This window comes from Euprymna scolopes, chromosome 20 (genome assembly GCF_053919585.1).
Source record: "Euprymna scolopes isolate OS-2025 chromosome 20, ASM5391958v1, whole genome shotgun sequence".
NCBI lineage: Eukaryota > Metazoa > Mollusca > Cephalopoda > Sepiida > Sepiolidae > Euprymna > Euprymna scolopes.
In genome coordinates this window covers 22,315,665-22,340,659 of record NC_136501.1, presented here as the reverse complement: position 1 = coordinate 22,340,659, position 24,995 = coordinate 22,315,665, and the positions used below count along the sequence as shown (strand labels likewise).

The following is a 24,995-nucleotide window of genomic DNA, read 5'->3' as shown; positions in this document are numbered from 1 at the left end:
TTCAGTGCAGATTCCCAAATTTTACAAGATACACCTGAAGGTCAGAGATCATGAAATGTTGTGAAAATAACACAGGAATCTGAATAATCCACATAAAATAGGTTGGTAAATAATTCTCTAAAAAGTATCAATTTGATCACCTTTGAAGGGAGTGAGAGTTAGTTGTTTTTGCTTAAAGGCATATCAACTATTTTTTTTATTTTTAGGTTATTTAATCAGGGGTTGTACAGATTTTCAATATCCATTTTCAAGAACTTCTCCAAATTTTTCAAGGCCTTCTCCAGACAAAATTCAACGACACAAATGCAGAAAAGAAAGTGGAGGTGTGTGTAAGGGTGTTGGTTGAGCAAAAAAAAAAAAAAAAAAAAAAAAAAAAAAACACTGTCTGACCGATGTGCCTACCGTGGTTGTGACGTCACAGGCAGTCGAAATAACACCTTTTAAGCGACGTCGTGAATGTGAGGGTTGAATAACTTGCAAAAAATGTTAGCGAAAAAAATCTACCATCCCTGTGGAAAACTGCCCAGTTGTGGGTCAAGGAATTAATGTTTTTAGCCAATTTTTGATATTTGTTGCCCGAAAGGGCGATCTTCAAAATGATACTGATCTAAAAGATCCGTCACCCCTGTCGAAAGTTTTAGGCAGACAAATTTAAACAGAGAGGTGAGATTTATATAATAGATGATATAATAAACCAACAAATTTAATAATTGACAATAGGAAAAGTCATTTTAATTTACATACAAAACAATATCCCAGTCAACAATCATATTTACATTCCATGACCCACTTATATTTGGCCAACCAAGCGCAATTAAATGCTATTTTTCTAGTGTAGATTGGTCTATGTGTTTGTTTTTCTAAATTTTGAATTTCCGGTATTGTGGATACAAGAGTTACATCCCCTTATCATGAAACTACCCAATGTTATGGAAAATATCAGTTAGTTTTGTGATAAAGGGATGTAAGTCTTGTATCCACCATAATACAATCTAATTTCCAAACAATGTATTTCGATTTTATTTACAATATCTAAAAAATAGTTTAATGGTATTATTATTAATACTTTAAAAATAGTTTAATAGTATTTATCTTGATTTTATTTTTAATATTGCAACAAGAATTTTTACTGGACATAAAGAATATGATTTTCAAGACATTTTCCATCTTTTCGAGATAATAGAAATTAGGCCTTTTCAAGCCTATGCAAACCCTGTTAATGATGACTCCAGTAATTTTGGAAAACGTTTTTATGCTTCAAGTTCTTTATATTTTAAAATATTTATTCATGGAGTGTGATCTGGGTTTTTTTTTTTTTTTTTTTTTTAGAGTAAAATTGCTTTTGTTTTTGATTTTGCAGAACATGATTGAGTTTTGCAAAGAGGAAAACATAACATCAATGTTTGGTGAATTTTAGGTAAAAAAAAAAAAATATTGTCTTCTGACAACTCGATTTTGTAGCTCTGATCTTAAACTAAGTTTCCTCTCACAAATATTGTGATCAACAAGGTGGCAGAAAATGCTCTCTTTTCAAAAAGACGCGTTTGTCATCAAGTATCGCATGTTCATTGGTCAGCAGAGTACCAACAGTGAAAATACGTGAGCATAGAAAACAGTTTTGGGTCCAAGAACAATTGAATTTCCACATGACCTTGTTAAGAGCACTGACATTTTCAAAGCAGAAGATATGCCTAAGAGAATTTATCTGACAATTGTCATTGAAAACATCATCTTTGCTTCAGGGTAGTGGAGTAGAGTGTTGAAAGAGCAGAAATACCCATCTTCTATTATATAAATCTCAACTGTCTGTCTGTGTGTGCGTTTGTGTGTGTGTTCGTTTGTCCACTAAAAACTTTAAGTCACATCAGATCAGGTCGAAACTGGTACCATCTGAAAAACCGATCCCTCGGATGCATAATATCTGAAAATTAGAAAAAAAGATTAATTCTGTGATGGTCAACTGGACCATTTCTTTTTGTGTCAAGATTGTTGCAGGTCACGTACACATAGCAAACTGAACGTATGTTTAAAAAATGTTATTTTGAAAGGTCATCAGCTAGCGTATTAGTTTTTTGTCCTTTTCTACTTTCATGTTTCAGGTTCGAGCCTGCCTACTGTGGCTAATTTTTTTTTTTTTTTGCGGTTGCATGGGCATTCGCTGCTATTTTGATTGAAAGAAAAGTTTTCTTTAAGGGGGGTTCCAGCACACGGGCAGCAAAAATGTTTCATTTTGTATTCCTTCTGCCAAAATATCTGGTGGGAAAGTTATCACCTACTACTTCTTTTTTTTGTGCGATTCTGTTCTTTTATTTTTTAAATTGTTGTGGAGGTATAGCAGCTGTGTCCAACCCGTACTTCATGTCCACCCGGGCAATCCTGGGTATCCATGCTAGTCTATTATATAAAGTATAAAGTGAATTCTTTGGATTACGGTTACTGTGTAACTTCATTAATATTATTAAGATTAACATTAAAAAGAAAAAAAAAAGCGATCCTTTTAATAACCATCTTTGCAATCGTCATGCAATCAGCATGTTGGCTTGCTTGTTGATTTAACATTACTGACTGAAGCAGATGCAAATATATTAAAGTTCTGATTTTTTTTTTTAGATGAGGGACAAGCTGATCACATATGGAAAGAAAAAGGAATGAGGTAAAAAAATAATTGACATGGGTGCAAGGTGGCGGGTCAGACGACTCAAGGAGACAGCACATATGCTTAAAAAAAAAAAAAAAAAAAAAAAAAAAAAAGCTACTAAGCAGACCAAGCCTAGAGATTGGTAGCATTTGGGAGCCTCTAATTATAGAAAAACCAAACATTGTACACCCTTAAAATTTTGGTGAGGAAAGGGTTGGTTGGTTGGTTGTTTTTGTTTTACGGCATATCAACCCTTTTCAGGTTATTTAATGCCAAATCCAAAGATTTTGAAGAAAATTTTTTTAATAGAATATATTTGTTGTTTTCAAGTCGGTTTCTATTTAATCCATAGTTGGGACCCTAACAGGTACTACCACTCCGGGTCAGAGTGGACCTGGGAGCAATGGCAATTAAAGGGTGGCTCCACACTCCCCAAAGCCCGCAAGCTGGGGCCTCACCACTGGATATAGTTTAAGGTTATATCCAAGACCATGTGAGGAAAGGGAGATAATCCCCTGTCAATCTTTATTAGAGTCGCCTCTTCTTTGTCAACCAATATTTTCACAAATGCAAAACCACAGAGACTAACTCACAGAATACGAAAATATCTAAGGAGCCCAGAACTTTTCTCTTTTCTTTTCCAAACAACAACCAACATGCCTGAAGACGGTCAAAGGCCAATCGGACTGAAACGTTGCACAAATAACAATCAAGTTGAGAACAATAGTCTGATGAATATAATAACGTATATTATTTCTAAGTAATGTATAGAAATATTCTTTTTGTAAAAAAAAAATATTAAAAAGACATCTACCATTCTGACTACATCAAACAGTAAGTCCATATTTACTGATTCGTATTTGTGATTGTTATAGAAAAATAAATGGATATATGAAGATTTATAAACACTTTGTTAATTCGTCTGTTTTTGCGCATACATCGCATTACGACAAGACAATTTTCCTGCATTGCTATAGCCTTCTGATACTCTTACATATTAGAAACGTTGTATTTTCTTAGAGATCTGGATATATTTTATTTAATTATTTATCAAATAGATCAGCACAGTTTATCAAAATATATTTCATACTGCATAAATCTTGGCAGGTTAGGCACGTCAGATGTTCGTCAAGTATCTCAAACTTTATTATACATAAATATATTACTAAAGCATTAAATAAGGTTCTAGGTAGAAACAGAAAGTTAAGAGTTTTAGGCCTCTTAGATAGGGCTCAAAAAAGGGTCTCCAAACTAATAGGTCCTGCTTTGTCAACTAGGCTTCAACCCCTGTCTCATCACCGCAATGTTGCATCCCTGTGCCTGTTTTACAAGTATTTTAATGAAATTACTCTGATGAACTCCTAGCACTTGTGCCCCTCTGACAGACATATCCCCGACAAACCCGCTTAGCAACAAAATCACACCTCTTCACTGTTAAGGTCCTTAAAGGCCAGAAAGCTTTCTAATCTAATAGCAGCTTCTCTTGAACAGCTAGACTTTGGAATTCCCTTTCTGTTACCTGTTTCTCTGACTGTACTGATATGCAGAAGTTCAAATGTATCATAAACCAGCATCTTGCTAATCTTTCTTAGACATGGTCTTAATTAGTAGACCCTTATGCCCAACTAGTGATATGTCTTGTTTCGGGGTGAAGGTGAGTGAAAAAAAAAAAAATTATGTTTCTCTTAGTTTGTACATTCCACTTTTCCTTTGAAACTACTGGGTCGATATAGCTGAAATTTTGTATGGACCTTTGTTATATGATAGGTGCATTGAACTAAGTGTTATGGTATCCGTTCAATGCACAGTTACGAATTAATAGAGAACAGTATGCAATGCAAAAATAAGCATAAATTTAATCAATTCAGTATAAAGCACACATTCTAAGTCAACGGAATATAACGTTTGCCCGTTGGAGACATGTCTATTTCTTAGTATATACCGTGTTTCCTCAATAATCTCTGCCTTTAAAATAAACCGACATTGATTGTAATAGAAAGACAAAAGAAATAATCGTTTCGTATGGATTGAAACTGCTTTGTAGTGATGTATGCCATTCTTTTCAAAATGTTTTTAGCAAGTAAAAATAAACGAGGTCTCTCCCATAACTCAAACGAGCGATTGATTGATAGTCGATCGGTCAGTAGCAGTAACCTTCGTTTTTCAAAAACATTTACCAGACGTGTCTTATCTTCAGGGTTTATTCTTGGAGGCACGATTGCCTGTACTGTTGCAGAGATGGGCAGGACTGGTCACAACAAAACTTTCCTTATCTCAGCCAATCACATCATATGACACAAACACTTGTCTTCATCAGTGTAGCTACACGCGCACATACAAATTCCAAATTGCAGTTGTCTTACATATTTGGATTCTTTGGATTACAGTTACTACATAGCGTCATTTCTATAGCGTTATTTGCACAACGTTTCAGTCAATGTAACCTCTGACCTTCTTCAGGTCTATCTTGTCAACCTCACAAATCTTTCTGTCAACCTGTAGGAATCTTTCTGGAAGTCAAGGAATTTGCACAGAATTTTATCTGTCGAAAAGTTCTAAATCAGATTTTAACAGAAAGATTGATGATTGCGACAGAAGGATTAAATAAAGAGTTGCATCTGAAATTCTGTGTAGATTCCCCAAGTTCAACGGAAAGATTTCCAGAGTTCAACAAGATACACTTGAGGATCGGAGCTTACATCGGCCAAAACGTTATGAAAATAACACTCAAAATGAGAACAGTAGTCCGAATAATCCAAATTATCAATCCTCATCTCAAAAATTCAGATTCCAAACTAAAGTTGTCTAGGTTGATAGAAAATAAGGTCACTTAATAAAATTATTCACTTTGAATCCACGTGCATGCACAACTAGTTTCATAAAATCTTTCAACTGCCAAGGGTAACGCTTGCTGATGAGTTCAACAATTATGTGATTGCATGACTGATGGATAAAAAGTTCAAGATTGGATAGGAAATCATCTGTCTGGACATTTTCACCGCAAGATGAGTGCCACTGGATTTTTCTCTAACAAAACCCGTTTACAATAGTGACCTTTAACATTTAATGATCTCCGTGCTTTGAGTGTTAGAACCACTTCAGCCGACTTCTGTTAAGTTTGTCTGATATAAATGGCAAAGCATATTGTTTGTCTGTTGTATGGCATTTACCCTAGGCGAGTGGAACTAGCTTCCACCTAAGGAGAACGAATCAAGGGGATATTAAATTCACAGACGGTTCCCAACCACCTGTAACGCCGCTAACCTATGGTTGATCAGTAGGAATACTCTCTTCCCAGCATCCTGCACCCCCCCCCAAATTAACAGATTAGACCATTTCTGGTCCTTGTTGATTTTGCTGTGAGAGTTTAATTCTGTGCAGTTCTAGAAGGTTCACCCACCCAGGCTTTGCCTTCTCTCTTTGAGAAGGGGATGAGTCTATTGCTAATCACCTGAGGCGCCCACACCGGGGAAATCCGATGGGGCTACCCAGACACTTTTTGCAGGTTAGACTGCCCCTTCCTCTGGGGTGCTGACTTCTCAATCCCACTTCATGACTCTGGTGTTGAAATTCTTGTAGTTTTTTACAGGGCTCCTTCAGTCTTTGACAGACTATGGATACCCATGTAGGGGTGCCTGCGTGCAAAATTATTGTGGCAGGAGTTGCACAATCTCCAACGACACTTCTCCTGTGTCGACATTGTTAAATACAAGTGGCAAGTGAAGTGTATGTTCAGGACGGCTGGAAACAAATGCCGAGATAAGCAGAGAGCACATACAACACTTATAATTCCCAAATGGTCACCCATCTGGTACTAACCAGGCTCAACATTGCTTAATTTTGGTGATCTGACGAGGATTATGACATATCTTGTAGTTCTTGTAGTAGGAGAGAACTAAATACCTTTCCAGCATATGCTGCTCCTTTTTCACACCAAAGTTATACAACGATCCAAAAATTTGGTTCATGTTCACCAGGATAGGAAACCATTTGGTGATTTTTACCTCAAGACGAGACAAGTGCAAGAAAGCGTTATCGAATCAAGTACAAGAAAGAAATCACGAAGAAATCGCTGGGTGACTTAATCTTAAGTTTTCTGTAGAAAAAGGAATTTTGATTGTAAGAGGAGTTGGAAGAAGCCGACTGTAACTGTATTGTAATGAAATTAACCTATTCACGGGTTGAGCCACATCCAAATGAGTTTAGCGTGTCTTGTCTCAATTGACAGATGAATACTCAGCATATTCCAGCCATTCTCAGTTCCAGCAACGAACACCAAAAACTGCAGAGCCAGCCAACGTTAATGCTATTTAGGAAAGTGCTTTGCTGTGGTCGTAGCTAGACAGCTTCTTGCTCTGAATGTTTTACTGGAGGTAGAGGATCAGGAATTAGAGCTCAGTCGACCACCTACTATGAACATAACGATACAGGCTGTAAGGATGAGAAGAAATCATCCCCACTAGATTGTGAAGCCAGTTTTGTACTATAGGTAAGAAAGAGTGCTTTATGTGACAGCAGTACTCCATATTTGGACGCATCTGGTTTGTTACAAGTGGAGGATTGCCTTAAGAGTGAAGTAATTTCTGAAATAATAGAACAACCCAACCATTTTTCCAGCAACTTTAGCAACAGATTTGATGTACAGGGTTTTCAAAAAGTTTTGGGCACATTTTGACATTGAATATCTTGAGAACTATTAAGGATATAAAAACGCATTTAGTATACCTATCAATAGCCTTACAAAAAACTTAATGCAGTTAGCTTCAAAACGGCACCACTCATCTTACTACCATTCATAGTTATACAGGTATGAGGACCTGAAATGTGCCCAAGACTTTTCAAACACTGAGTAAAAGTCAGTCCTAACTTATCAAAGCAAGGGAGCTTCCTCAAAGACGAAGAGCTATTTATTTTAACTAGGGAGCAATGAGAATCTGAGCATTGGTGGTGAAAAGAGAAGCTTGGTTTTAGGTGTTAAAAGTAATAAGCAACTTTCCCTCTCATTTCACTATGTCAGAAAAGAGAGAGAGAGAGAGAGAAAGAAAGAGAGTCCGAAGAACCTTGATCACCAAGGCTCTTCAAAGTGTTGCCATAGTTGCATAAATATCAATATGTAATCTTAGAATATGATTTGGAAAATCATTTATGAAAATCATGAAGAGGGTTGGCCCCCAAATGGATTTTTGAGGCACACTAGTATTGATGCTATATGCTTTGGACTTTAGCCTGTTAACAACTACTTTTTTTTACAGACCGATCTGAGAGAAAGGATTTTATGGTAAAAAGGACATGTCCAGACATTCCATAGCCAGCATCTTGTGGAGCAAACCTTTGTGAAAAACCCGATCGAAAAACCTTCGATATATCAGAGCTTCCACCTTAGAGACAAAGCCCCCCCCCTCCCTTGATAGGCAAAACAGAAAGAACAATTCTTGAATACTATACCCAGTTGTTGGCATTGAGATTCTTGAGAAAGTTATTCAGATATGGCTTAGAGTTTTTGTAGTCACAGTGGGGAATTTTGAGAGCAGATGGTCGTGATTGCAAAGAACAGAATTTATTGCAAAGTTTGGATCAACTAGGTTTTAAAGACCCCACAAAATATGCAAAACAGATGGAACATCTTGGGATCGATACCAATTGACCTATGACACATAATACATTTGTAAACAAACAGATAATAAATCCAGCCTCTTTGTTTGCAGATGCCATGTGTGTCGAAACTAACTGCTGTTTGGCTTATTTTATGGAGTACTTAAACCTAGTATTCGGACGATTAATCGGAATCGGGAATCAGAAAGAATCTGAGCTTTTTGGGTATCAGAATTGGAAAAATTTGAGTGTATTTTCCAATGCCAAAATCGATTCCTTTAATTATCTTTTTTTGGTTTAAAAAACATCTTTCATTACTGGTAGTAATAATAAGATAAATATTTATTGATTTAAACTTTCAGCAAAACTAAAATCTCTAGATTATCACCTCACAATTGTGTTTTTATGTTTGAGAAAATATAGGCGTATTTAAGATGTGTTTTTACGGTAATCGGGATGAAATAACACTTTCATAGTTAAATATTTAGAGATTTATAAAGTATCGGAGTCGGTAATTGTATTGGAATCGGGAAAAATATTGTAATCGTCCCATCACTACTTAAAACCTAATTAATCCCAAAGATTTTTTGTAAAAATTTTTGTTTCATCAGATGTAAAAGAGACCACCTCGGATCCATTAATGATGGTTGAGATAAAAGTCTTATATCTATTCAGACCCCCCCCCACTCTTTTTATACTTGGGAGTCACCACTTATCAAGGCTCGAAAGCCACTTGAGGATAAGGATTAATGAATATAAGGTGGTAGTGTAGTAATCGTACAAATTGGGTAGAATTTGATTATTTATGGGGGATGCCCAACAAGAATTTGTTTACATTGGATTTGAAGGCTACCATATTGTATTCAACTGGGAAGCAGGACAAAACAGTGTTCCACAAGCGGGCAGTTCTGGAAAAGAAGTTTTGTACGTGGAATCTGCAATTAGATTTAGGCACAGTTAGAGAGCGGGGGGAATCGTTTACAGTGGTTGTAGCTAAACGAGTGTTTATTTTGTGAAAGTTTGGCAAGGGGAGACCATAGACCGAAGTTCAGTTGAGCCTTGCCATGAAAATAACGATAGAGCAGAGACAGGCTCGCAACGTCTCTTCTGTGGGAAAGAGGTTGCTGTGAAGAGAATGGGCATCACCTACTAAGTTTTGAACTCTATCAAGACTGGATAGGGTGCGTCGAACAGCTCCTGCCCAGATGTAGCAAGAGTACTCCATTTGTTATTTTCCAAAACTTATAGGAGCCACGTCTGATCAGCCGTTCTAGATGCTACAGATTGGGCATAAAACTCTCTTGCATTTTGTACAACAATTTGTAGTTTCGGGCAGTTTTAAAAAAGCATTCGTTCCAAAGCGTCTATTTCGTTGAAGGCAATTGAAATAACCATTTCTGTGAACAGTCAAGCCCATACCATGGCTGCTTGATCTGTTGGAATATTTCAAAGGGTACAAATGTCTCAATACCAACCGTAAACTACCCAGATATATTAGATGCAATGTAGGGCACATTCTATTTTGAAAATAGACTTGAGAGGGATTTCAGATATGTAGAATCTTGGTTTTTGAATATTTCTGCAATAAACTCTGCAACGGAAAAAGTCAGGAAATTTGCAGAATAAAACGGAGTAGTTAGAGGATCCCAGAGGTGATGAGGAATTGGATGTTCACTGGTTAGAATAAACTGTCAGAAAAGGACCAAGAAATTATGTGGAATATCCATCAGCATCGGATATGCATGTTAAAAAAGATGGTGCATTCAAATGACGTTTTAATAGTCATTATATATAAGTGTGACAAAGGAAAAAATGAAGGAAAAAAAAGAAACCACTTTGCATTTATTCATAAACTAGCCTGAGTGGCCGGCGTTGCCCAGGTGTGTGGAGGTGTGTGTAAGTGTGTTGGTGAAGCAAAAAAAAAAAAAAGAAAAAAAAAGAAAAAAAGAAAAAAAGCAAAGAAAAAAAGAAAAAGAAAAAAAAAGAAAAAAAAAAAAGAAAAAAAGAAAAAAGAAAAAAAAGAAAAAAAGAAAAAAAAAAGAGAAAAAAAAAAGGAAAAAAAGGAAAAAAAAGAAAAAAAAGAAAAAAGAAAAAAAAAGAAAAAAAGAAGAAAAAAAAGAGTAGTAGGCAGGCTCAAACCCTTATCACATCAGAGGAAAAGGAGGTGAAAAAAAGCAAACGGTCTTATCGATGCACCCACCACAATTGTGACGTCACAGATGGTCGAAATAACGCTTTTTATGCGACATTGTTGATGTGAAGTTTGAATGACTTGCAAAAATGTCGACAAAAAGTAACCCCTCTTTGTAAAAAACGGCCCAGTTGACAGTGAAAGAATTAATGTGTTTGGCCAATTTTTCGATATTTGTCGTCCAAAATCCGTCGCCTCTGTCAAAGCTTTTGCGAGACATACAAACACACACACATTTTGCTCTTTATATATATATATTTTTTTTAAAATTCAATTTCACCCCAAACAAGGCACAGTGCCACTTTGAAGCAGGGGGCTACTATCAGGGACTTAATTAGCGGGGTCATTATGAAGGGAGATGAGTAGAAAGATGTTTGTTAACATTACACTTGAACTTCTGCATATCATTGCAGTTGGGAAAGCAGAATTCCGGAAGGGAGTTCCAAAGACCCGCAGTTCTGGGGATGAAACTATTGGAGTAAAAGGCTTTCTTGCACCTAGGATCTCTACTGTAAAGGGATGAGACTTAGTAGCTTGTCGGGTTTGTCGGGGGTAGTTACGTCGGGGAGGTACAAGTGTTTGCAGTTCGTCAGAGCATTCACCATTGAAGTATTTGTAGAACAGGCAGAGGGATGCAACATCTCGTCGATGGGACAGAGGCTGAAGCCTAGATGACAGTTCAGGACCTATCAGGTTGGCGACTCTCTTTTGAACCCTGTCCAGGAGCGAGAGACAAGAAGCAGATGCACCAGCCCAGATGTGACAACAGTACTCCATACATGGGCGAATGGTTGCCTTATAGAGGTATAGGATACTGGCAGGCGTAAGTAGTTTTCTAGCACGGTAGAGGGAGCCAACCTTCCTTGCAGCAGCCTTGGCAATGCTCTCAATGTATCTATTCCAGTTCATATTCCCTGTAAACGTTAGGCCGAGGAGTTTAAAAGAAGTACTTTCAGGTAATGTGTTCTTGGTCATTGCTATTGGTGGTAGAGAAGGTTTCTTGTAGTTATTGAAGGAAACAAGCTTAGTCTTAGCAGCATTGAATGTGACCAACCATTTTTGTCCCCATTCCACTACGGATTGGAGGTCATCCTCTAGCGTTTCTGCCATTTCCTTGGATATGTGTTCATTTGTTTTCCCCTCATATCTGTTATAGAGAGTGGTGTCATCGGCAAATATACCCATCTCCGAAACAATTTTATCAGAGAGGTCGTTTATGAATATCAGGAATAATAGAGGTCCAAGGATAGACCCCTGAGGTACTCCCGCATTTATGTCGTATTGTTTGGATGTATGACCGTCGAGGACAACTTTGATTTTTCTATTACTTAAGAAGGATTTAATTACATTATGAATTCTTCCAGGGATTCCATATGATCTAATTTTCCTTAGAAGACCATCGTGCCATACCCTGTCAAAAGCCTTAGATATATCGAGGGCCACCGCTCTACCCTCCCCTGTTTTATCCAATGAACGGTATATATGTTCAGAAACTACAGTTAAGATATCTGCTGTTGAACGGGCTTGCCTGAATCCATATTGTTTGTCAGTCAGGAGTTTAGTAGCTGTTAGGTGCTGGACTAGGGCTTGATTAACTAAGGACTCAAATATTTTTGCGAAAAGCGGGAGGAGGCTAATGGGGCGATAATTTAGTGGGTCAGTTCTTTCACCAGAATTCTTGAAGACTGGTACCACAGAGGCGGTTTTCCAGCAGTCGGGAAAACAAGATTCGTTAAGGCATTTATTGTAAAGTTTGGACAGAACTGGAGCAACCTCGGCAGAGCATTTTTTTAATAGCACAGCCGGGATGAGATCTGGTCCACATGCTTTAGAGGTGTCTAGGTTGTTTATAATAGCATGTACCTGAGAAGGAGTGATTTTCAAATCGTTAAGTGTGGCGTCTGTTCGCAGAGGAAAATCAGGGAGTGAGTGGTGTACCGAGTTCAGTGTGGAGTTTGAGGCAAACCGACTGGCAAGCAGATTAGCCTTGTCAGTTGCCGTGCAAGCAACCTCATGATCGTTTGATAGTGGGGGAATAGTTGACTGTCCATTATTTACTACGCTGTTGTAGATTTTCCAAAAATCCTGGGTTCCTAATTTCTGTCCTTCGATGCGTTTTCTGGTGGTTTCAGAGTAATCTGTCTTAGCTGTCTCTATCACTCTCTTACAATTATTTCTAGCTTCTATAAACTTCTGTTTATTTGAGCTGGACTTATGTCGGTTGAATCTGCGGAACGCATGCTGCCTTTGACAAATGGCAGCTGCACAAGCAGAAGTAAACCATTCGGGAGAGTGGGGCTTGCTATAGAATTTCCGTGCGGGAACATGTGCTTCAATAGCAGTTTTGAACCATTCAGTGGTCTCATTTGCACACTGTTCTGCTGGAAGAGTAAAGATATTTTGCCATGGGGCATCTCTGATGAGCTCCCTGATGGCTTCCCAATCAGCCTTTTTGTAATACCTCGTTGTTTTGAGTAGTGGGTCTTCAGTTTTAGGGCAAGAATTTAGGCTGATTTCTACCATTATCACAGCGTGATCAGCATTCCCGAGTGGGCTGTGGGCATTTGTTGTACAGTCATTGGGAACCGTTGTCAGAAAGAGATCTAGAAGTGAGGCATGTTGATCTTGCTGGTCTGGGAAATGTGTCGGAAATGTAACCAACTGAGATAGGGAATGGGATATAGAGAAGCTATGTGTTGCGCTACCAGCTACGTCTGTGTGATTAGAGAATCCTAGCCAGTTACTGTGGTGGACATTGAAGTCACCAAATACATGTATTTGTGCGCTAGTATCGAGGGAGAGTGCTATATCTATGCTGTCTGAGACTTTGTTTATTAGGGTACAGTCTTGGTTTGAGGGAGAGCGATAGAGAAAATACAAGTAGCTAATATTGTGTTGCATATTTAGTCTGAAGCACATAAAGGCGTGGTCCTCTGATTCTAGTTTTATTTCTCTAGTCAGGGGGAGGGTGTTACGAATATAGACTCCAAGTCCATGCATATGTCTGTCCGAGTCCTTACGGTAGAGTGGGAGATAACCAGGCATGTTAAAGTGGTTAGAGGGAATGGAGGAGTGCTAAGATATCCGGGGTGTTTACAAGGAGAAATGACTCAACATCATCTAAGTTAGTTCTAAGCCCGCGGATATTAGTAAATGCAAGCCTCAAGGGAGGAGGCAGGTTGGTTTTCTTTGAGTTTGGTCCTGGTTTTATATATATATATATATATATATATATATATATATATATAGACTAGCGGGGGTGCCCGGCGTTGCCCGGATATTTGCAGGTGTGTGTTGAGCAAAAAAAAAAAAAAAGTGGTAGTAGGCAGGCTCTAACACGAAGACGGAAAAGAAAGTGAAAGAAAACCTGAGATCTTACTGCTAGACCATGACGCGACAGAAAGTGAAAAGCATTCAAATTTAACAATGTCAATCAAAAAGTTGACTTGCAGAAATGGATTCATGCAGGCGCAGAAATGAACGTATGGCTTTCTGCTGTTTAATTTATTGGTTTCTCCACAATGTTGGGGAAAACCAGCGTTCAAATTTAACGATGTCAACCATCACACCATAGCGGATTAAGCCTGGCTGTAGGCCAGTTAAGCTTTCAGCTTTCTACCGTATTTGTTGTTTCCTCACACGATGTTGGGGAAAACCAACTCCCACCAAAAATGGGAGAACTCTGGCAGTGTCCAAATGAATAGCAATTGTCTGATATGAAGGGTTTCCCCCCCACATTGATCAAAGTTAATTGCATCCCGGCAGGGAAGGCCAACCAAATGTGTTCGCTTCGATTAGTTTTGCTTTATTTATATGAAAAAGAAAACAAACATGCGAAAGAACGGGACGGCAGTAATTTTTTAAGAATCGATCAAAATAAAGATAGGGATGACGTCCGTTTACAAATCAGAGATTTTGCAATCTAGGGAGAATAAGGAAAGTTCTCCAAAATAGTAACTTTGTCGAGAATCCCTGCGAAAAAAAAAGCCTTTCTTGGACATACAAAAACGCTTGTGGCCATTTTGCCTTTTATTAATATAAATAAAAGATTAGATATATACCCCTCCCCCGCCTCCCTCAGTTTTACATTCTTATTTATGAGATTTAAAAAATAAATAAATTCAAGACAAAAATGCCAGTAAAACGTATAGAGTCTTGCCTAGTAGCAAACGGTAATATCTAATCCGATACGATACTTGCATCTTTTTTGCTCACAGTCAGTGAAAAAGAAATCCTTTCAGATGGAGGTAATTTGAATTATTGAGAAATCCTTCTAGACAGAGTCAATTTTTATCCCCTTTTGAGGTGCTGGATTACCCCACATTAAAAACCGACCTTCTGTCTAACTTTGCCCTTTGTAGGAAGCTAAGTGAACAGGGACACAGAAGAAAGATTTGTATAAAGATATAAAGGTACTTATGTTACCATGCTGAAATAACATTGTTACTTACAAAGCCATTTTTAACATGGGGAAGAGAGGGTGGTTTGTAGTTATTATTTAAAAAAGTTGCACGGTAACATAAGTTCATAAGCACCAATATAAAGTATAAACACACATTAAACTTTTCAAAATGATTTCAAATGTATAAGTAAATCTAGTCTTTCTGAGCTAATTATATTTTTTTTTTGAATTTAAAAAAGTGAAAAAAAAAAAAATGAAAAAAAAGTGAAAAAAGTTTTAATTAAAAAAAAGAAGTTTTTTTTGAAATTCAAAAACAAAAATCATAATGATAAAACTGATTAATGTTAAAATGTTTTTGATGGTACACAACCAAGGCCATTCAAGAATGTAGGATTAGTGAGATTTTCAGTTGAATGATGCGACAGCACTATGAAGATATTGGGAACTATGATTCGTAGAGTCCCGTGACAGATTATTTTTAAAAATGGAAATCGCTCTAGACAAGGCATGAAACCAATTGATGTAAGGAATTAAAAAAAAAAAATGACTTCAAAATTTGGCCAATGATAAATTACAACCGAGAAAACAGTAATTCTTCCCCCTTTATTAGAAAACAGCACTTATGGAATATAAGGACAAAGTTATTTACTTATTGGACTTACAAAAACACATTCGCATTTTCATCACAGAATTTTGAAAATAGAATTAAATAATTGAATTTTAACAAAAATGTGTGAAAAATTAATTTACTAGATATCAAGACAAAATAGAATAAGCGTTTGTTGGGCCACTGTAATATATAATTCAGACACAAACATGGCTAGAAAAAAAATGGTAATATTACTTTAATTTATGATTTATAGAAATAAGTTTACGAAATGCACTGAGATTCTAAGGATTTATAATTATTGGAGTAGTCACATTAAAATTGAACGATAAATAAATAATAATAAAGAAAGCAGTTGTTTCATAGCATACATAAAAAAAAAAAAAAAAATACCTCCACAATTGTTTTATTTGACTAATCGTGTCGCCAACTAATGCAAGGGAGGAAACTCTTGCAGATATAAAATGGGTTACTTTCAAGCTTGTCAATTTTATTTCTTGAAAGTAACGATCTCAAATAGAAGTTGAAAGACCACATGACGAACTTTTGATTCGCGCCTCGATCCTTATAATCATAGTCTTGTGTCTCTCTCACACACACACACACTTATAAATTATAGTTTTTAAAAAATGTTTTCATTTGTTTGAAATATAAGCGTAAAGTTGCAATCCATAAAAAATAAAAAAATAAATAAAAATAAAAAAATAAAAGAAAAAGGTGAATTGCAAAGTAAAGGGTATAAAACAAACACCTCTTCATAAACAAATTGAACTGTCCAGGCACGTACACACACACACACACACACACACACACACACACACACACTAGCAGGCTAGCCCAGCGACGCGTTGCCGGATTATAAAATAATTTATGCAGATTTCGTTTTTTATTATTATAGATATAGAGCCAATTTTCTGTCAATTATTATATTGTACCCAATATATAGTAGTGATTTCAAAAGTTAAAATAAATAAAATGACTTGGGTGCCCTCAGTCAGAATCGAAACCAAAACACTTCGCTCTCCAACATTAACTATCATCTGAGTTAAGACGACATGCATATCAAAACTTTACAAACGCACATGATAAATATTCTAGCAATGCTGATAAAACGCAGGAGAAAAATACCGCTTTTTACATTTTTTTTCTCTCCATTAAGTTTTGTTTATGATATTAAGTGAGCTTAAAAGATTCAATCTTTTTTAAGGAAGAATCTTAACTTGAACGGAAATCGGTATTGTGTACACCAGAATGCTCTCCTCTTGGGGAACACACACACCTCTCTATTAGGTTGAGAAGAAAGTTCTTGCAGAATTTTTTATTTTGATTTCAAATGGTGTATTTTCAAATAACTTTTCGTTACTTTATATATCATTTTAAAGAGGGTTTTTCGTTCTATCCAATCGTTTAAATTACAATTGTTTAAAAAAAAATGTCTTTTCAGAACGTTGAATACAAATTGGAAAAATAGATCAAATTTGCACAATTTTCTTATTTCAATTCAAGCTAAACCGAAAAGCTGCTAAAACAGCTCGCGATAACAAAGCGTTTGGTCCAAGAACCACTACTGATCGCACAACACAATGGTGGTTTAAGAAATTTTATGCCGGTGACGAGAGTCTTGAAAATGAGCATAGTGGTCGGCCATCGGATATTGACAACAATCAAATGCTTTCAACCATTTGGGGGAGATTGGAAAGACAAAAAAACTTGATAAATGGGTGCCTCATGAATTGGACAACAACCAAAAGAAAACGCCGTTATGAAGTGTCATCTTCCCTTCATTTTACGCAACAAGAAAAACGCATTTCTCGACTGGGTTCTGACTTGCAACAAAAAGTGAGTTCTTTATGACAACCGATGGTTAGATGTCGACGAAGCTCCATGACATTTCCTAAAGCCAGCGTTGCACCAAAAGAAGATCACGTGACTGTTTGGTGGTCTGTGATTGGTCTCATCCATTACATTTTTTTGAATACAGGTGAAACCATTACAGTAGAGAAGTAGTAAACAAATGGATGAAATACATCAGAAACTTCGACAACACTCAGCATTAGTCACTAGAAAAGGTCCAATTCTCCTCCACGATAATGTCCGACTGCACGTTGCTAAACCGATTCTGCAGAAGTGGAACGAATTGGGCTATGAAACTGCCTCATCTGCCATACCCTCCAGACCTATCACGTATCGATTACCAATTTTTCAAGCATCCCAACAACTTTCTGCGTGAAAAATACTTCAAAATCCTAAGTGATATCAAAAACGCCTTCAGCAACTTTATCGCCACCAGAACGCAAGATTTTCATGTTACTAAATACACTTGTTTTATGCTGGCAAAATGGTGCTTATTTCGATCGATACATTTTTTTATTGGAGCCGAGATATGTTCATCTGAATTTAAAAGTTAAAATCTGCAAGAACTTTGTCTTTCTGCTAGTACTATATAAAAGGAACTTTGTTTTTTTTTGTGTCTGTGCCTGTGTGTCTGTGTGCCTGTGTGTCTGTGTGTCTGTGAGTTTGTCCCCTATGGATTCAAAAACGGCTGGGCCAATTTTTATGAAATTTCACACAAAGGTACTTTATGTGCCTAGCAGTGTTCTTAGATAGGTATTATGTCGGAATGTCTTTGTTACGTATTGATAATCAAAAGAATCTAATGAAAGAAGGCGCAGGCGATTTTGACCAAAGTTAACACCTTACACAGCCTAATATCACAAGTGCATTTGAGAAGTTATTTCCACAGAAGCCAAAAAGCCCAACATATAAAATCAAGAGTGGATTCTTTGATATGAGAGGAACATTTCTTGTTTCTGTATTAAGCACAATTTCACCATGATACTTGACTTTTTCACTTAAACTTAAATTCAAGTCATTATCACAGCACAACCATTAATGCCATGCATATAAAAAGTTCTTCGATATGACAAGGATGCGTTTGAAATTAATGTTTCTGTTTAGAGCACAATTGAAGCATGATATTTGACTTTTACGTTTTAAACTTTAATGCAAGCCATTATAAAATCAACAATAGGTTCTCTACAGTGCAATGTAGACTACAATATATTATGAACTTGGTCACTGCTAGAGGCATGTGAAGCTTCCTCCAGATGCACCATGATGGATCCCCAATTCGAGCAGGCAATCAATAGATTTGACTAAAAAATGGGCGATTTCACCGATTTTGAGGACAATAAAAATATGGGAGTGTGAAACATTCGTTGATCATCAGTCAATCCTGGGCAACGGTGGGTCACCCTGCTAGTATGCATTTTGGAATATAATTTTCCATATTTTTATTATTGTAATTATTATAAATGTTACTCACTAGGAGTTCTCGTACAAGTCGTCATCAGAGATTGCTCACTGACAACAGTCACTGGTGTTCCCTGGAGTCTGAGTGACAAGCATCCCCATATTTCCAGTATTCCACATTTCTTTCGATAACCTTTGCAAATGAATTTGCATCATCGCAACATACGCTTACCATTGACTTCTTGCTAGTAATGCCGATTGGTCTTCACTGCAATTTGAGTGGCAATAAGCTCTCTCTCAAGGTCCCCATCCTCTTTGCACTTATCCAGTAGATGTCTGGTTAGTGCTTTCTCTCCTGTATTTCCACCTTCCTAGACCCTTCTCGACTATTTGATGTAATGCCAGTTGATGCCAACACTTGCTATCTGTTGTATCTTCTCAGTCATCCCCCAGATTCCAATTTCTTCCATTCTATTTTCAAAGTGTTTTTGATTTTTCCTAGTACTCCTACAATTATTGGCGTTATCTTGAATTTCTTCATCTTCCATATTCCTTTCAGCTCTCTGGCCAGTTCCGTGTTTTACTTTCTTTTTCTCCTTGACATTCACTCTGTGGTTTGCTAGAATGGTGAAATCCATGATCTGGAGGGACTTTTTCTTTTTAATAACCATTATGACATTCGATCTCTTTGCTTGGATTGGTTTAATTGTTTGTACATCCATGTTTCATAGGATTTTGTAATTTCTACTTTCAAGTATTGTCACCGGTTTGTGCTTGTACTATTTGTCTGCATGTTCAAGATTTAGTTGTTTGAATAATTCCCAGTGTACTGTCTTCCCCACCTGGTCATATCTATTTTTATATTCTTTTTAGACTAGTTCGCTGCATTCATTTATGTGGTTTATTGTTTTGTCCCTTTGTTCACAGAGTCTGCATTTGCTGTTTTCTTGTGTCTTGTTAATCTTTGCTTTGGTATAGTTGGTTCTAATCATGTTATCTTGGGTGGTTGTTATTAGGGTTTTGGTTTCTTTGTTTAGGTGCCCTTTTCATAGCCATGTCAAGTATTTTTGTAAGTCATCTTTTTTCATCCTTATGAATGGTCCGTGTAGCAGTTTCTCTTTCCATTTTCCTTTTCTCGTCTTATCTCTTACCTGTCTTGTTCATTTTTACAGTGTCCCTTGCTGCGGTGATTAGCCTTTCTGCATTCTGTATCATGTATTTTTCTAATTCTTTTTTTTTTGTCATTCACATAGTCATCAATACTAACCAGTCCTCTTCCTCCGTCTTTCCTTTTTATGTAGAGTCGGTCAATATCGCCCTTTTGGTGTAATGCATTGTACATGGTTATTATCACTTCTGATGGTCCAAATAACTTGCTATTTGCTTTGTCACTTCTCAACATCATTTGAAATGATTTCGCTAAGAGGATGAGGATGAATAAAAAAAATACACGTTTTACTTTTTTACTGCAGTGTGGAAGTCATCGTAGGCAGGACTCGAATACAAGTATACATTTTTGTTCATTAGAATTGATCCAGCCCCAACTACACTGAATATTTAAGTGGCAATAAGCTTTTTCAAGGTCTCAGTCATCTTTGCATTTATACAGAGTGTATTAGGTGATCCACAAGGCACAACTTTGTGTTGCACACACTTCAGATGTCACCATTCGCTGCAGGAAACCTGTACTTGCCGTGCAGGTTCAAGAAGGCATCTTGCAGCAGGTTGTCAGTACACCATTACGTACAGTACAGCCTTGTCGCCTACCCACCAGGCGAATTTATTCGGGGGGTGCATCTCCCTTAGTGAATTAAACGTGCCCTCAGGTACCAACCTAGAAATTTCTATGATACGTCGCCGAAGTGTGGCTGTACATATTTAAATACACATTCGTCTTTATGAGAAATTGAGGGGATATGTATCAATGATTGACTTTTTTTTTTTTTTTTTTTGTAAATTTTCACTCCAAACAAAGCACAGTGCCACTTTGAAGTAGGGGGGCTACTATCGGAGACATAAGATGCAGGGATATTATGAAGGGAGATGAGTAGCAAGATGTCTGTTCACATTACACTTAAACTTCTGCATGTCAGTACAGTTGGGAAAGCAAAATCCCAGAAGGTAGTTCTAAAGTCTAGCAGTTCTGAGGGAGAAACTATTTGAGTAGAAAGCTTTCTTACACCTAGGGATCTCTACTGTGTAGGGGTGGGATTTAGCTGCTTGTTGGGTTTGTCGGGGGTATTCACATCGAGGGGGTACAAGTGCTTGTTGTTTGTCAGAGCATTCACCATTAAAATACTTGGAGAACAGGCAGAGAGATGCAACATTTTGTCGATGGGAAAGAGGCTGAAGCTTAGATGACAGTTGGCGACTCTCTTTTGAACTCTGTCCAGGAGTGAGACACTAGTAGCAGATGCACCAGCCCAAATGCGACAACAATACTTTGTACATGAGCGAATAATGGCCTTATAGAGGTACAGGATACTTTCAGACACAAGTAGCTTTCTAGTATGGTAGAGGGAGCCTACCTTCTTTACATCAGCCTTTGCTATACTCTCAATGTATCTGTTCCAACTCATGTTCCCTGTGAACGTTAGGCCAAGGAGTTTAAAAGAAGTACTTTGAGCTAATGTGATTTTTGGCCATTACTATTCATGGTAAAGAAGTTTTTTTGTAATTATTAAAAGAAACAAGTTTAGTCTTGCCAGCATTGAACGTGACCATGTCCTCATTCTGTTACAGATTGGAGGTCTTCCTCTGGTGTTTTTACCATTTCCTTAGATATGTGTTCATTTGTTTTTCCCTCGTGCCTGTTATAAAGCATGGTGTCATCAGCAAATATACCCATCTTAGAAACAATTTTATCAGGAAGGTCATTTATGAATAATAAAGGTCTAAAGATTTTCTAAGAAAATCTCAACAGCGGAACGTATTTAAAGATGAACAGGAGCCGCAACCCCAAAAATTAAAAGAATTTAAAATTAAAATTTTAAAATTAAAGGGATTTTAAATTAAAAGGGATTTTAAATTAAAAGGGATTTTTTTTTCGTGCAAAACATGGAACGTGTGCAACAGGTAAAAGCAATAAAATTCATGACAACTGATTTGTCATGAATTTCTTATTTTGCTCCGTTTGAGAAACAATGGTCAAGAAATAGTTTTCACTATGTATTTTAATATTTTATAAAAAGCGTTATTATAATTAAATTGCTTCTTGTTCAAAAAATCATGTGTGTACACCACATTTTTTAAGAATAAACATTATCATTTGTACTCACTAGTAGTTTCACACAGGCCATTATCAGAGATTGCTCACTGACAACAATCGGTGGTGTTCCCTGAAGTCTGGATGTCAAGTCTCCCCAAATTTCCAGTACTCTCCACCTCTTTTGCTAACTTTTGCAAATGGATTTGCATTATCACAACAGCATGCTTGCCATTCAATTCTTGCTCGCAATGACCATTGGTCTTCACTGGGATTCAGGTGGCAATAAGCTCCTCCCCCTGCAGGTCTCAGTACTTTTCAAACTCATTGTGTAGAGGTCTGGTTAGTGCTTTCACTCCTCAGTCTTTCCCTCTTCTTCAACCCTTAATACCTTTTTGTTTGGTATCAATCAAAGCTGATATATTTTTTTTTTTTTTGGAGGGGAAGCACAAGATTTCTTGCAGTTTCAGTTCCATTGGTTTTGCATGGTGTTCCTTCCATGTTTTTGCTTTATTTCTGTTGCATTTTCCATGTGACTGGTTATCGTTTGTCACTTATTTGTGTTGGTTTCCGCATTCAAATTTTATTTTTTTAGTTTCAGCAGTTTTTAACATTACCGCCTGCTGTATAATCCAGTCTTCCCATTGATTCCAATTTCTCCTAGTCTTTTTTTTTTTTTTTAGTTTTTCGAAACTGTCCCTAGTGCTCTTACAATTATTGGTATTATATTGACTTTCTACACGTGCCATATTCCTTTAAGTTTTTTCTGTCAAGTTCTGCATATTTGTTTATTTTATATCCATGATTTATGTAAACAAATGCCGCCTTAAATAAAGGGATAATAGTTAAACTATCTTTGTTCAAAATAAAAAGCCCATCTTCAAAACATATAAACATTTTCACCTCTCCCTTCAGTATTTATTATCATGAAATATAATGGACTTTTTTCCTTTTTGGTTTAAATCTTAGTGAAAATGTATTTTGTGCAAACAAAAAACACCTTCACAAAGTTTTCTATTTGTGGATTTTTTTTTTTCGTCTACATAACTATTATTCGTGCATTTAATTCAATGAAACACAACCTAATTAAAAATCAAATAATCAGAATGAGAAAGTCTAAGAAATCATTTTTGGGTTAATTTTTCTCTGCAGAGACTGCAATCAAGACTTGGGGAATGTGTAAAATTGTAGAATTAATTACAAGCAAATTATTTATTTTTTTTTAAGTTGGCAGCAACGTCAAAGACGCGAAATCTTTTCACTATCATTGCAAGATTTTGCTTTTTTTCCCATTTAAACTGAATGAACAAAAATGTTAAAGAGATGACAATTGTCGAATACATTGATTAAACTTAAAAAAAAAAAAATCAAGTCATTCGCTGCAATAAAAAAAAATGCCGAATGAATTGAAGGATGTTTTTGATTTACAAGCAGTTTTTTTTAGATTTACCATAACAAAAAAAAAAAAAAAAAAAAGGAAAAAAAGGAAAAGAAAAACGAAAAAAGAAAATAAAAAGAAAACACAATAAAAAGAAAACAATAAAAATAAAATAAAAAATAAAAAGAAAATAAAAAGAAAAAAGAATAAAAAAGAAAAAAGAATAAAAAGAAAAGGATAAAAAATAAAGGAAAGAAAAAAGAAAATAAAAAAGAAAAGGCATAGAATGCGTTATCATCTGTTATTCTATTTAAAATGCTGCTCAGTTCAGGCTGAGATCAAAGTGTACTATCTGTTCTGTTCATGGTCAGTGAAAGAGAAATCCTTCTGGACTAGGACAATTGTTACTTTTGTCCCAATCTAAATAGAGCGTGCCTTTTTTGAAGGGGTTGGATTTTGTCGCACACAAAAACATGTTGACTAATTTTGCTTTTGAGGGGAGGAAAATAGAGTCTACAATGTAAGTAAAATGTTTCAATTTATTTTTTTATTTATTTACGAACGTACTTTTTAATCGTCACAGCATAAGATATGCTAATTATAACACAGAAAAATAGAAGGATAAAATATAATTCATAATAATCAAAAGTAGGTTGACGATGATCTCCCCATCTCCTATAAAAAATAGGAAGAAAAAAATTTTGCAATTTAATAGTTTAGTAGTAAACTAAAGAGAGAAAGAAGGGCGGAGAGAGTGAGAAAAGGGAGAGAGTGAGGGAGATAGAAAAAAAATGACTGTGAATAAAAAGTATCCAGGAGAAAGAGGGTTAGAGGACAGAATAGAAGAAAAGAGCAAAAAAAAAAAAAAAAAAAGAGAAAGAAAGAGAAAAGAAGGAGAAAGTAGAAGATAGGATATTGAAATGAAAGGAAAGAAAGAGGGGAAGACATGGAAAGGAAGGGACAGAGGAGGGGGAAGACATGGAAAGGAAGGGACAGAGGAGGGGGAAGACATGGAAAGGAAGGGACAGAGGAGGGGGAAGACATGGAAAGGAAGGGACAGAGGAGGGGGAAGACATGGAAAGGAAGGGACAGAGGAGGGGGAAGACATGGAAAGGAAGGGACAGAGGAGGGGGAAGACATGGAAAGGAAGGGACAGAGGAGGGGGAAGACATGGAAAGGAAGGGACAGAGGAGGGGGAAGACATGGAAAGGAAGGGACAGAGGAGGGGGAAGACATGGAAAGGAAGGGACAGAGGAGGGGGAAGACATGGAAAGGAAGGGACAGAGGAGGGGGAAGACATGGAAAGGAAGGGACAGAGGAGGGGGAAGACATGGAAAGGAAGGGACAGAGGAGGGGGAAGACATGGAAAGGAAGGGACAGAGGAGGGGGAAGACATGGAAAGGAAGGGACAGAGGAGGGGGAAGACAGAAAGGAAGGGAGAGAGGGGGGGGGGAAGACAGAAAGGAAGGGAGAGAGGGGGAAGACAGAAAGGAAGAGAGAGAGAGAGAGAGAGAGAGAGAGAGAGAGAGAGAGAGAGAGAGAGAGAGAGAGAGAGAGAAAGTTGAAAGGAGAGGGAGGGGCGAGATATAAAAAGAAAGGAGAGAAAGAGGTGGATTTTTTAGATATGAATCACTACTTATCAAGGCCCAGAGGCCACTCAAGGATAAGGGTTAAAGAGTGTACAGTAATCATTGGGACAATATAATAATCGTTAATAGTGGAAATTTGGT

The 24,995-nt window shown here is 36.9% G+C and overlaps 1 protein-coding gene across 2 annotated transcripts in view; it reads right to left on the bottom strand.

Annotated features, from left to right (window-relative positions):
• Window positions 1-24,995, bottom strand: part of LOC145241354 (cGMP-inhibited 3',5'-cyclic phosphodiesterase 3A-like) — a 436,871-nt gene that overhangs the window by 159,624 nt on the left and 252,252 nt on the right. The window lies entirely within an intron of this gene.